We start from the raw sequence: 14,307 nt of genomic DNA, 5'->3' as shown, positions 1-14,307 counted from the left end.
CTGAAGACTACTAGTATGTAATACAGGGGACAGCCATATCATATTCTCTTGATTACTCTAGGTTAAAATATATACTTACTTCTTATTTTGTGATGCTTGTCTATAATCATAAAATTTTTAAAACAAAAGAATAAACAACATCTAGAGGACAGATAGTCATGTTGATAAAGCCATACCTTTGTAAAGTCATCATTATTCTCTTTTTAGTTAAAATGGTTTAAGTTTTAGATTTTTATATATTTTTACTATAACTTAAATAATTGTGGTTTTTTTTGAAGGTGATGAGATTTTTACTGGGTACCAGAGACACTGAAGTACTAGTTCACAAGCATCCTAGAAGTTCAAGTAAAACTTCCTGGTAATACTAGTCAGTAAATACATCAACAACACTCATAACTTTGTGCAGAATCAGGCAAATACTTTATATGCATTTTACAAACACTTGAATATTGAATACTAAAAGAACTTTATGAAATTAATGTTGTTATTACTCCCCATTACATAGATGAAGTAATTGAGACTTGAGATTTTAAAGATAAGTAGGGATGAAGGAAATAATGGCAGACATTTTCTTTTTGTCCCCCAATTTCACAATACACACCAGGCAAAGGGCCTGTGTTGAGGTGTACATGGGGTGCATCTTACTGTACCTCACTCTTTCTATACAGTCAGTGCCAAGAAACACAGACTGTTTATAATTGTTAACAGGAATGTCAGACTTTCAATTTCAAGTCTACCAAAAGGGTCAACATAGCTATACCAATAAGCCACAACACCCTTTCTTTCCCTACCCTGATTTCCCAGCAAACATTTTTATTCAAATTTACTTATTTGTAAATACATATGTATTACATTCCCAGACTTGTGTTAACTTTCTAATTTGATGTTCCTGTTTACTCTATATTGCTAAAATGTTTCAAATCTTTGAGACAAACCCTTAAGTTTGACCCCCAAACCCTTATGTTGAGGGTATCAACTTCTGTAAGAGAACCTACAAGTCAGGACAAATCAATAAATCATAATAAAATTATTGTGAATAGCTAATGTTTTCTTATTTTTTCTTAGAACAATAGGAAACTCTAAGCCTCTATTTCTTTACTTATATAACAGTTACCTCAACTATTTACTATCTTCAGTCCTTATCTGATTATGTTTCATTTATTTACTAAATTGCTGAATTCAAATGATCTGTTTTTGAAAACGGCAGATAATTTATTGAATGTCATTGCACTGAGTTATATAAAAAGTCAAGTAAAGGAAAGAACAGGTCACAGTTTGCTTAAAAGGGATCCTCCCCTTTTACATCAGTTTAGGTATCATAAAGTGGTAGGAAAATAAATGATAAAATTATTATAAATTGTCATAAAGTGGTAGAAAATAAATTATATTTGCAGAAAAGTGCAACCCCTAAATACTCATAATTACATAGCTAATAATTACAACTAAATTACAAAAAAAATTGTAACTAAATTACATAAAATTACAACTCATAATTCAGTAATTCTAATCCATTCTGATATGTACTTAATTCAGACTCAATATACTGAATGTCAGGTATTTTTTAAAATATCTATATTTCCCCCAGATAGCCTTATTTTAAGTCTTAAATGAACATTCTCAAGATATTGGCTCTGATGTTAAGACAAATATTTAAAGTAAAGTTTAGCACAAGAGTAAAATATTTAAAATAAAGTTTAGACTAGAGGGTTAAAAATAATTAGAAATTAGAATCACCAACACAGATACCAGGAATTAAGTTGTTCAATATAAAAATACATTTTTATACACATTTTCATTAAAACTTAGGGTAAATTTTTGTCAGGTAATTTTTTAAATTTTTTCATTATTTAATTGATTTTTTTTTTATTTTTAGTTGCACACTCGGCTGTGTTTAGGGAAAATCCAGGCTAAGTGCTCAGGAGGATATATGTGTTGCTGGCTATCAAACACAGGTTGGTGACTTGCAACTCTAGTGGCCCTACTTGTTGTGGTATTTCTCCAATTCAATTTTCACTACAGTAGATGTCACTTTTGTACTATACATGGGACACAGGTTTTTAATAAACCATTATTAATTTTTATTATAGTATTATTATAATATAAAATATTTTGTTGTCAGTCCTCCTCAAGAACAAAGCATAATTTGAGCATACAAAACAAGAAAAAACAAAAATTACTTACATCTCAGTAGTCTTATAACTTCAGATGTTCATTGAACCCAAGTACCAAAGGGTGTGATAGTGGTCATTTAGAATTTCTTGAAACAGAGATGAATTAATTGAAAGGTTTTTGAATATAATTCTTAAGGTCATAGTTTAGTAATTTCAATATTGTTAATTCTCTCATCACTCACAAAGGGTTTTTCAACATAAATTCTGACATTTTTGAGCCAAGGGCAATATATACCTTGTTCTCAACTGCAAGAAAAAATTATGTTAAAGAATCTCAACTATCATTTCTCTCTCCAGTTTGGAAGAGATGCATATATTGTTTCGAGGAGAAAGGACTATTATAAGCATAGAAATTTATCTTTTAAAAATTGGACTAATTTACAGATAAATATAAGAACTAACATTTCCTTGGTGGCCCTGTCTGTGCATTTCCCAGTGAAATATATTATCTACTAGTCTTTGGGGACAAAGAGTGAGATGGGTAGCACTTGGGATATTATCCTCAGAGACATATAAAACAACATTAGTATCAGAAATAGAATAGGTTTAGGAATCATTTATTAAAACAAAGAAAAGAGCTTATTTAACATTTATTATTACTATGAAGAAAACAAATTTTAATAGTGTTATGCTTCTAGTGCATCATACTACAGTACCTCTGCCACTAATGTGCCACATGTTTCTGTCATCATCTTTTATGTAAATTCTAGTCTTCCTCTCCCATGTCCCAGAACCCCACACAATAAATTTAGTTTTATTTTAAATATCTATGGCAATTTCATTGCCTATTGTGCATTTTTCCTTTATGCTTCTTGGTATACCACATACAAACCACTCAGGATTTGTGTGTTACTTCTCCATTTTTAGTGTATTTAACTTAACATAAAAGCCTTCTAGTTTTATTTTTTTAATCAAATAGAAAAATTTCAACAGTATATATTTATAGATTAATAATATATCATATGTATATATAAAAGAGAAACTGACATAGAGGGCTTTATTTAACATAGATTGAATTGATGAAGAAAATTAAATGAGAGAGGCGAAAGAATTAGAGGCAAAAAGAGAGAGAGAAAAATGGAAAAATAAGGAAGTAGTGATTTGCAAAATCATGTTCGATGAGTGGGACTTGTAACATAAGTCTGTGGTGCACCATTGACTGTTCAAGCAGCTTTGGGTTCTAATAGAAGACATAAAGAAAAGGAAGTGAGTAAATCAGTGTATTTTATCGAGGCATTGTCATAATGAACACTGTATATGCTATGCAGTGTAATTGAACGCCAAGGGTGTCCACTTTGTTTCCAAGGCCCACAGTGAACAAAGAATCTGAAGGGTTATTTTATACTTGGTAAAACTAAGGCATTAAAACTTGTTAGTCATCACTGTAGTGGGAGTCCAAATTTCCAATCATATTCTGCACCTAGTTTTGTGGATAAATACATTAGGACATTATTATAGACCTTCGTAGTTAGAGGTTGATTGGATACCTGTTCACTCTGGACTGCTCTTTCCGTTGGTGCTGTTTTTTTTTTTTTTTTTTTTTGTTTTTTTTTTTTTTTTTTTTTTTTTTTTTTTTTTTTTTTTTTTTTTTTTTTAGGATAACGGGTTTCAGATGTTTATGTTTCTCTCCTTCCGCTCGTGTGAACACTTACCCTCATTATGCTGGCACCTCTTTGGAGTTTCTAACATTTCAACCCCTATATTTGTTCATGGATTACTATATGTAAATGTGGCATATATTCTAAGGATCTCAAATAAGTGCTATCATTCTGTATTTATCTTTCTTCTGGCTTATTTTGTTTAGCATAATATTTTCAAGATCCATCCATGTTGCTGCAAAACTCATGGACTGTATCATTTCTTGACTGTTATGTAGTATTCCATTTGTGTATAAATATCACGTGTTTATGATCCCAATCATCTGATGTGTCGAATTTTAAAATTTATTCCCATTCTATTAGCTGTCTTCAAGTTTTAGCCAGTGTTACTTTTGCCACACAGAAACTCTTTAGTTTGACGTAGTCCCATTTATTTAGGTTTTATGCTATTACTCTTGCCATTGGCATTAATCAAAGGTTTTTTGGAGGTAAATGTCTTGAAGTTATTTGCCTATATTTTCCTCAATGAACTTTATAGATAAAGTAGATATAGGAAACTAGGCAAACTAACTTCAATATATAATCGATGAATGTATAATATATTCATGATTTCCAGGTCCATAATTCATTTGAGTTGAATTATTTTGGTAGGGTGTGTGAAATATGGATCAATTTTTAGTTATCTTACAGGTGGTTATCAGTGTTCCAACACTATTTGTTAAAGGGAGACTGTCTTTGTTCTATTTCAGATTCTTGGATCATTTGTGGAATACATAGTTACCCATATATTTGTGTGTACTATCTCTGAAAAAATCTGTTCTAACCCACTGGTCTGAGGACTCTATCTTTGTTCCAGTACCATGATGTTTTGATGACCTATGACTTTATAAATAAAGCTTCAGTTTAGGTAAAGAAATGCCATCCAGTTTCTTATTTTTCTGTATGAATTTGGCTAAACTAAGTCTTTTTTGGTTCCAGATGAACTGTTTAATTGATCTGATTCCTTAAAAAATTATGTGTGAATTTGGATAGGGATTGTGTTAAATCTATATAGTAAATTAGGTAAGCATTTTGAAGTTTTCATGGTATTGGTCTCTCACTTCTCTTGTCAGATCGATTCCTAGATACTTGATAATTTTGGATATAATTTTAAATGGAATTGACACATTATGTCTTTCCCCTCTACTTTGTCTTATTGTCGATGTTCATTGTCTTTTGTGTATTGATTTTGTAGCCAGTTCACTTTGCTGTTATGGCCTTATTGTTTCTAGGAGTTTTACTGTGGATTCTTTAGGGGTTTTCTATGTATATCTTCCTATATGATCTACAAAAAGAATTAGTATGGCTTCCTCTTTCCCTATCTGAATTCCTTGGATTCCCTTCTCTTGTCTGATAGCAATTGCTGGTTCTAGTACTTCTAAATCTATGTTGAATAAGAGAGGAAACTAGCCTTGCCTAGTTCATGACCTAAGTGAAAAATGTTTTCAGTTTTTCACCAGTACAGATGATGTTGGCTGTGCGTTTTTGTAGATAGCTTATAACAATCTTGAGGAATGTTCCTTCCAATCTATTTCCTAAGTGTTTTTCAGCATGAATGGGTGTTGTATTATCAAATGCTTTATTTGTGTCGATTGATATAAACATTTAGTTTTTGTCTTTCTTCTTGTTGATGTGATGTATGATGTTTATTGAATTTGTGTATATTGAATCATACTTGCATCCCATCGGATGAAACCCACTTGAGCATAGTGTACAATCTTCTTGATGTATTGTTGGATTCGATTTGCTAAGATTTTATTGAGGATTTTTGAATCTATGTTTGTTAGTGAGATTGGTCTGTAGTTTTCTTTTTTGGTAGTATCTTTGCCATCTTTGGGAATAAGTGTGATATTCGCCTCGTAAAAGGAATTAGGAAGGATTTTTGTCTTTTCATATTTTGGAAGAGCCTGAGGTTCAGTGTTTGTAATTCTTCCTTGGAATGTTTAATAGAATTCACATGTAGTTCACATCAATTTCAGAGCCTTGTGGTCAGCAAAGGTAGCTTGCAAACTTTCTATCCTCTTGATTTTATGGAGTTATGTTTTATGTGTCAGCACATGGTCTATCCTGAGATTGACCCATGTACATTGGAGAAGAATGTATATACAGGTTTCTGGGGGATGGAGTGTCATATATATATATAATATATATATATATATATATAATATATATATATATATATATATATATATATATATATATATATATATATATATACACTAGTCCTCTTTTACAAAGGATAACAGAAGAAAAATTTTAACAACTGGAAATTAAACAGCCTGCTACTGAACAACCAGTGGGTCAGAGATGAAATCAAAGAGAAAATCAAAAATTTACTGGAAAAAAAATGACAATGAAGATACAAACTATCAGAATCTATGGGACACAGCTAAAGCACGACTGAGAGGAAAATTTATAGCTTTTCCAGCACACATCAGGAAGGAAGAATGGACATATCTGAAAAGCTTAATGATGCAGATTATAAACTTAGAAAATGATCAACATAAGGAACCAAATTATGGAGGCATGAAAAAATAACAAAGCTTAGAGCAGAAATCAATGAAGTGGAACCCCCCCAAAAAATCCAAAAGATCAACAAAATTAGAATTTGGTTTTATAAAAAAATAAAAAAGATTGATAGGCCATTGGCAAAACTCACAAATAAAGAGAAACTTGATAACCCATATTAGAAATGAAAAGGGGGCGATCACTACAGATATTGCAGAGATCTAAAGGGTAATCAGAGACTACTTTCAGAAACTCCATGTCACGAAATATGAGAACCTGGAAGAAATGGATAAATTCTTGGACTCTTATAAACTTCCACGGTTGAGTAAGGAGGATGTTGCATATCTAAACACCCCCATCACTATTGAAGAAATTACAACGGTAATCAAATGTCTGCCCAAAAACAAAAGCCCAAGCCAAGTTGGATTTACTAATGAATTCTTTCAAACCTTTCAAGAGGAACTATTAACAATCCTAGCCAGGATCTTTCATGAAATTTAAAAAATGGGAACATTTCCAAACAGCTTTTATAAAGACAACATCAACTTTATACCTAAACAAAACAGGTATGCTGCCATAAAAGAAAACTACAGACTAATATCCCTAATGAACACAGATGCAAAGATCCTCAACAAAATCCTGGCAAATAGGATCCAATGCCTCATCAAGAAGGTCATTCGGTCTGATCAAGTAGGTTTCATACCAAGAATGCAAGGATGGCTTAACATCCGTAAGTCTATCAACGTAATACACAACATTAACAACAACAAAAAAATGAAAATCACATGGTCCTATCAATAGACGCAGAGAAAGCATTTGATAAGGTCCCACACCCATCCTTGATAAAAATTTTCAGCATCATGGAAATGAAAGGAACCTCTCTCAATATAGTTAAGGCCATATACCACAAGCCAATGGCAAATATTATCCTCAGTAGAGAAAAACTAAAAGATATACCTCTAAATTTTGGTACAATACAAGACTGTCAGCTCTAATCAGTACTCTTCCACATTGTACTGGAACTATTTGCTATAGCGAGTACGCAAGAAAAATATATCAAAGGAATTTATATATGAAAGGAGAAAGTCAAACTCTCACTCTTTGCAGAAGACATGATACTCCACTTAAAAAACCCTAAGACTCTACTAAAAAGCTTCTACAAACAAAAGATTCATATTGCAATGTTGTAGGCTACAAAATTAGTAAACAGAAATCAATGGCCTTTTCATACATCAATTATGATAGGAAAGAAATGGACATTAAGAAAATGACCCCATTCATATTAGTGCCACACAAACTCAAATATCTTGGAGTCAACTTGACCAAAGACTTGAAGGAACTACTCAGAGAAAACTATAAAACCCTGCTCCAAGACATAAGAGAGGACACACGGAAATGGAAACACATATCCTGCTTATGGATTGGCAGGATTAACATCATTAAAATGGCAATACTCCTCAAAGCATTATGCAGATTTAATGTGATTCCCCTAAAGATACCAAAGAAATTATTCAAAGAAGTGGATCCAGCACTTCTGAAATTCATTTGGAACAATAAACACTCTCGAATAATTAAAGCAATACTTGGGAAAAGGAATATGGGAGACATTACTTTCCCCAACTTTAAACTGTACTACAAAGCAGTCGTTATCAAAACAGAATTGTATTAAAATATCTGATCCTCAGATCAGTATAATAGGCTTGAGTACCCAGAGAATGTTCCCCAGACATATAGTCACCTACTTTTGGATAAAGGAGCAAGAAATCCTAAATGGAGAAGGGAAAGCCTCTTCAACAAGTGGTGTTGGCACAACTGGTTAGCCACTTGCAAAAAATTGAAATTAGACCCTAAGCTAACATCATGTACTAAGGTAAAATCCAAATGGATTGAAGACCTTTATATCAGACCTGATACCATAAGGTATATAGAACAACATGTATGAAAAACACTCCATGACAGTTAGACTGAAGGCATCTTCAAAGAGCAAACTTCACTCTCCAAATAAGAGGAAGCAGAAATTATCACATGGGAATATATCAAGCTCAGAAGCTTCTGCACCTCAAAGGAAACAATGCCCAGGATCCAAGAGCTACCCAATACGTGAGCAAAATTATTCACCCAATACCTATTAGATTAGGGTCTAATATTCAAAATATACAAGGCATTGACAGAACTTTACAAGAAAAAAATCTAATTCCATCGAAAATTGTGAGAAGAAATGAATAGACATTTTGACAAAGAAGAAATACAAATGGCCAAAAGGTTCATGAAAAAGTGCTCCACTTCACACTAATCATCAGGGAGCTGAAAATCAAAACAACTATGAGGTATCATCTCACATCACAGAGATTGGCACACATCACAAAGAATGAGAGCAAGCATTGTTGGTGGGGATGTGGTGAGAAAGGAACTCTTATACACTGGTGGTGAGAATGCCGTCTAGTTCAACCTTTATGGAAAACGATATGGAGATTCCTCCAAAAACTGGAAATTGAGCTCCCATACAATCCAGATAAACCACTCCTAGGATTATACCCTAGGAACACAAAAATACAATACAAAAATCACTTCTTCACACCTATATTCATTGCTGTGCTACTTACAATAGCCAGACTCTGAAAACAACCAAGATGCCCTTCAATAATGAATGGCTAAAAAAACTGTGGTACATATACACAATGGAATAATATACAGCAGTCAGGAAAGATGATCATGAAATTTTCCTATACATGGATGTACATGGAATCTATTATGCTGAGTAATATAAGTCAGAGGGAAAGAGGTAGATTCAGAATAGTCTCACTTGTTTATGGGTTTTAAGGTAAATAAAAGACATTCTTTCAATACTTTTCAGAGACAAAAGAGAGGAGGGCTAGAAGTTCCAGTTCACTACATGAAGCTCACAACAAAGAGTGGTGAGTGCAGATAGAGAAATAACTACATTGAGAACTTTCATAACAATGTGAATGTATGATGGAAGTAGAAAGCCTCTCTAGAGCACAGGTGGGGGTGTGGTGGGGAGGAGGGAGATTTGCGACATTGGTGATAGGAATATTGTACTGGTGAAGGGGGTTGTTCTTTACATGACTGAAACCCAACCACAATCATGTTTGTAATCAAGGTGTTCAAATAAGGATATTGAAAGTATTTAAAACACACACAGAAAGAATTCCCCTGTAAAACTATCTGGACCTGGACTTCTGTTGTTGGGGAGTTTCTTAATTATTTTTTTCAATTTCCTTAGATGTGAGTTGACTGTTTAGGCTTTATACATCTTCCTTCTCGAGTATCAGAAGATGATATATTTCCATAAATCTGTCGGTTTCTTCAGGGTTATCTAGCCTGAGTACAGTTGTTCATAATATTCACTCAAGGTGTTTTGGATTGGGGGGGTTCTTTTTAATATCTCCCCTTTCACTCGTTCTCCTATTTATTGGTGAATTTTCCCCTTTTTTGGTGAGTCTTGCTAGTTGTTTGTCTATCTTGTTTATTCTTTCGAAAACCCAACTCCTGGTCTCATTGATTTTTGTATTGTTTTCTTTGCCTCTATGTTCTTTATTTCTGCTCTTTTTTTTTTTTTTTTTTGGTTTTTGGGCCACACCCGGCCGTGCTCAGGGGTTATTCCTGGCTGGCTGCTCAGAAATAGCTCCTGGCAGGCACGGGGGACCATATGGGACACCGGGATTCGAACCAACCACCTTTGGTCCTGGATCGGCTGCTTGCAAGGCAAATGCCACTGTGCTATCTCTCCAGGCCCTCTGCTCTGGTTTTAACTATTTTTTTCTTCTGACTGTATTTGGGTTTCTTTGCTGCTGTTTTTCCATATCTTTAAGGTGTCCTTATACACTGTTGTTTTGTCATGTTCTTCTTTCCTGATGTAGGCCTGTATTCTATAATTTTCCCCCTATTTACTGCTTTTGCTGTGTTCCACACATTTTGACAATTCATCTCTTCATTGTCATATATCTCAAAGAATATTTTTCTTCCTTGATTTCCTCTTTGATCCTACTGTTGTTGAATAGCAACAACAGTTTAATCTCCAGGTATTGGATTTTCTCCACAGTTTCTTTTTAGAGTAAATCTTTATCTCTTTTGCATAATGATCTCATAGGGTGCTTCTAATAATTCTTATATTTGTGACTTTGTGCAAGTTATATTTATATCCTAAGGCTTGGTCTATTCTAGAGAAGGTTCCATGTGCACTTGAGAAGAATATATTCTGTATTCCTTGGGTGGAGAGCCATCTATAGAACATTAATTCTACTTCCTCTGATTTCTTGTTTAGGGCTCTTATGTCTGCTTGTTTTCTGTCTGGTTGATTTGTCTAGTGGTGACGGTGGCATATTAAAATCTCCTATTACTATAACATTTCCTTCCATATGTTTCTCCAGCTTTGTAAGCAATTGCCTTACATATTTTTCTGGCTCTACATTTTGCACATAAATATTGACTAAATATTACTTCTTGATCTAATGCTCCCCTGATCATTAAGTAGTGACCCTCTGGGTCTCTGAGAACTTTCTTGAGGTTGAATACAATTTGATATGATACAAGGATGGCTGTCCCAGCTTTTTTTTCTTTTCCATTGGCTTGTATAATTGATTTCCATTCTTTTATTCTAAGACTCTGTCTATCCTGTTCTCTTAGGTGTGTTTTTTGCAGGCAGCAGATATCTGGTTTTTGGTTTCTGTTCAAACTCTCTATTATGTGTCTTTTAATGGGAAGATGTAGCCCATTGACATTTAAGGAGATTATAGACGGAGAGAATTTCTGTGCTATTGTATTGAGTAGGGTGGTTTTTATATAATTGTATGTTTGATTGTGTAATACATCTTTGAATAGTTCAATTAGAGTCAGTTTGTTTAGAGCAAATAGTGTAAGTTTTATCTTGTCTGAAAATGATTTAGTTCTCCCTCTCACGTGAATGAGAGTTTTGCCAGGTTGGAAGTTTCTGTCATTCAGTAGTTTGAATATGTCATTCTACTGTCTTCTTGCTTGAATTATTTCAAATGAGAGATCTGGTTTTAACTTATATTCCTTTCTTTTACTAGAGGGTTTTTTTTCTCTTATTGCTTTAAGGAATTCATCTTTCTCTTTGCATTTTTGCCATTTGGATTATTATATGTTTTGGTGTTGGTTTATTAGGATCTAATTTGATTAGAGACTCTTTGCATCTTGAATCTGCACTGGAGCTTCTTTCCAAGAGGGTGGTAAAGTTTTCTGCTATTATTTCCTCACCAGTTATTCTTTTCTTTTTCCTATTTTCTCCCCTTCTGGTATTCCTAGAATTCATAGATTATTTTTTTGTCTTTGTTCATTAAATATCTAACATTTTCTTCCAATGTTTTACCTCATATTTCCTATTAGCTTCTTTGTCATTTTTGGTTTGTAGTTTTTCTTCAAGTTCTTCTATGCAATTCTCCAGCTGTGAAATTCCACTATTATGGCTTGCTAAGATTTTTTTTTTATTTCCTTTAATTCCATTTGTATGGAATCTCTCATCTGCTGTAAAATTTTATCTTTGAGTTTGTTGACTTGTTCATGTATGGATTTCTTGAACTCGCTGGCATGTGATTGTTTACCATAGCTTTCATTGCCAGTTTTATGTCCTAATCTATTGGGCTTGGAATCTTGCTAGGATTTCTTTCATATCCCCGGCTGCTAGTGTCTTCCTTAGTTTCCCCATATTTCTTTTAATTTGGTGATTGATTCAGAGTGATCTGCCCTTGTTCTCACCTTCCTTTGTCACCTGTGGCATGTGGCTGGGTCCCTACTTTGGAGTGCGGCCCTAGGCAAGGATGATGATGGTGGTCACCGAAGTTTGACCCAGCCTTCAGGCTTCCTCCCTCCGAATAATTGTGAGAGGGTGCAGTCCCCAAGCGCCTATGGTAATCGACAGCAGCTAGTCCGGCCTCAGATCACCCCCCCCATACCTGCAAAAGGTGCGGGCTGCCCGAGTCCCCCAAGCACTGACAAAGACGACTCTTTTAATTTATTGTTGAAACAAAAATTAAACCTGTTGTACCCCCAACTTTATATTCTAATCCTCATCCTTGCTAAGCAAAGAGATGTGATGTTAGTCTTGCATCTCCTACCTCCTCCCTCACTCAGTAAAAAAATGTGTTCTGATACAACTTAATCATAATGAGGGAAAGGCACAGTTGTGTGTCTGGTCTATGACATTTCTACAAACCTGGATTAGCCAATGGCACCAACCCTTAGAAAAACAGGACATACATAACATAAAGTATGCTGCTTCCCTTAAAGTTTAGCAAGCCCAGATAACATTGTACTTTTATGGAATTATCCCCTTTGGTCAGCTTCAGCCACTTGTACCCTATATAAAGCCCTGTCTCTTTCAATAAAATGTAACTGTTCTAAATAGCACCCATGCAGTGTCTGTGTATGTATTCTCTCAAAATATTTCCATCTTTCTTTCCAACCTCCATTAGCAGCAGCATTGCTGGAGAGGCTTCAGCCTCCTGAGTTCCTGATTCTCCCTTCTGGCAGAGTTGGTGTAGGGACTCTCCAGGAGGATAGCTGACATGAACATACACTATGAAGTTAGTACTTTGCTAATACCATCTTGTTTTGTACCTCTGGAACAAAATAGAGAAGTATCACAAATAGTAAGCAAAACAGTTTTAGAATTCCACTGTTTTTCAAATGTACATAAAAGCAAAAACTGTTAGAATAAAAAACAAATGAATTAACTAATTTATTTTTATTTGTTTATGAACTGCACCCAGTGGTGCTCAAAACTATTTCTAACTTTGTGCTCAGTAATCTAGACTGGTGGTACTTGGTGATCTCTATATAGTTCTGGGGACTTAACTGGGGTTGGCTAAATTCAAGGTATATACATTACTGTCTTTACTCTCTATATCTTCACAATATATTTAACTTTTACTCTATAATATATTTTATAACATAAAATATTTTATACCATACAAACCATAAAGGATATCTTTGACCCACTATTATTAGTTATATATGATAAATTTGACAATCAGCAAGTTGAGCGAACACTAAATAATCATGAGAAAGAGACACATTTATTAGCATTTATTATCATTAGTCATGAGAGACATATTTATTGTCTTTTAAGTTTTTAAAAATATATTTAGAATTTTTAGTTACATTACAGGTTTACAGAAATATAGCATTCCTTTAAGAAATAAAGGACCTGAGTATTAGTAAAATGGATAGGGCATTTCCTTTCACACAGTTTTCTAGTTTGATCCTTGACATCTCATATGGTGCTCTGAGCCCATCAATAGTAATTCCTGAGTTGAGAGTCTCTGAGCACTGGTAAGTATGGCCCCCAAAACCAAAAATCAAGAAAAAACACACAAAAGAAATAAAAGCAAAAATCCAGGTTTGAGCCACAATGCATTGGATAGGGAGCTTGACATGCATGAAGCTAACCTGGGTTAAATCATGTGAGCACTGCCATGAGTGATGTCTAAGACCCAGGAATAACCCTAAGTATCACTGTATATATTGTCCCAAAACAAAGCAAATAGTGAAAAATACAAAAAGCTGCTGAGTGTAGAGCATATTCTATAAGTAGGATCATTATTGTCATTTTAGTCAATAAGGTATAAAGCTTATTTAACCATATAAAATATCATAAATATCACAAATATTTCCAAGCAAATCATAGAACTCACTATAAAATTGAAATAATACTCTTGGAAAACTCAGATATTTTAGACAAACTAGAAGGAAATGCAATGAGAAATCTAATGGCTATACATAACCTTTGAAATTAAGCATGCTGAGAAAAAGTAATACAATTTAAATGTAAACTATTTGATATAAAGTATATTTTAAGGGATCACATATATAGGGCCTCTGAACCAAAAGTCCAATATAACCCCGAGGAATATAATTTAGAGTAATTTATGGGTCTTTTGAATACTGATGAAAATCCCAAAAGAATAACATAAAATAAATTTAAAAATAACAAAATCCATAAAAAACATATG

At 33.8% G+C, this 14,307-nt stretch overlaps 1 protein-coding gene and 1 non-coding gene across 2 annotated transcripts in view; one reads left to right on the top strand and one right to left on the bottom strand.

Moving 5' to 3' along the window:
• The window catches only part of DNAJC14 (DnaJ heat shock protein family (Hsp40) member C14), a 1,080,043-nt gene that overhangs the window by 961,700 nt on the left and 104,036 nt on the right, over positions 1 to 14,307 (top strand). The window lies entirely within an intron of this gene.
• On the bottom strand, positions 574 to 711 carry LOC126023247 (small nucleolar RNA SNORA51). The gene has a single exon (XR_007500441.1). It is a non-coding gene; the product is annotated as a small nucleolar RNA SNORA51 (small nucleolar RNA).

Source organism: Suncus etruscus, chromosome 11 (genome assembly GCF_024139225.1).
Source record: "Suncus etruscus isolate mSunEtr1 chromosome 11, mSunEtr1.pri.cur, whole genome shotgun sequence".
NCBI lineage: Eukaryota > Metazoa > Chordata > Mammalia > Eulipotyphla > Soricidae > Suncus > Suncus etruscus.
This window is presented reverse-complemented; position numbering and strand designations above follow the sequence as displayed.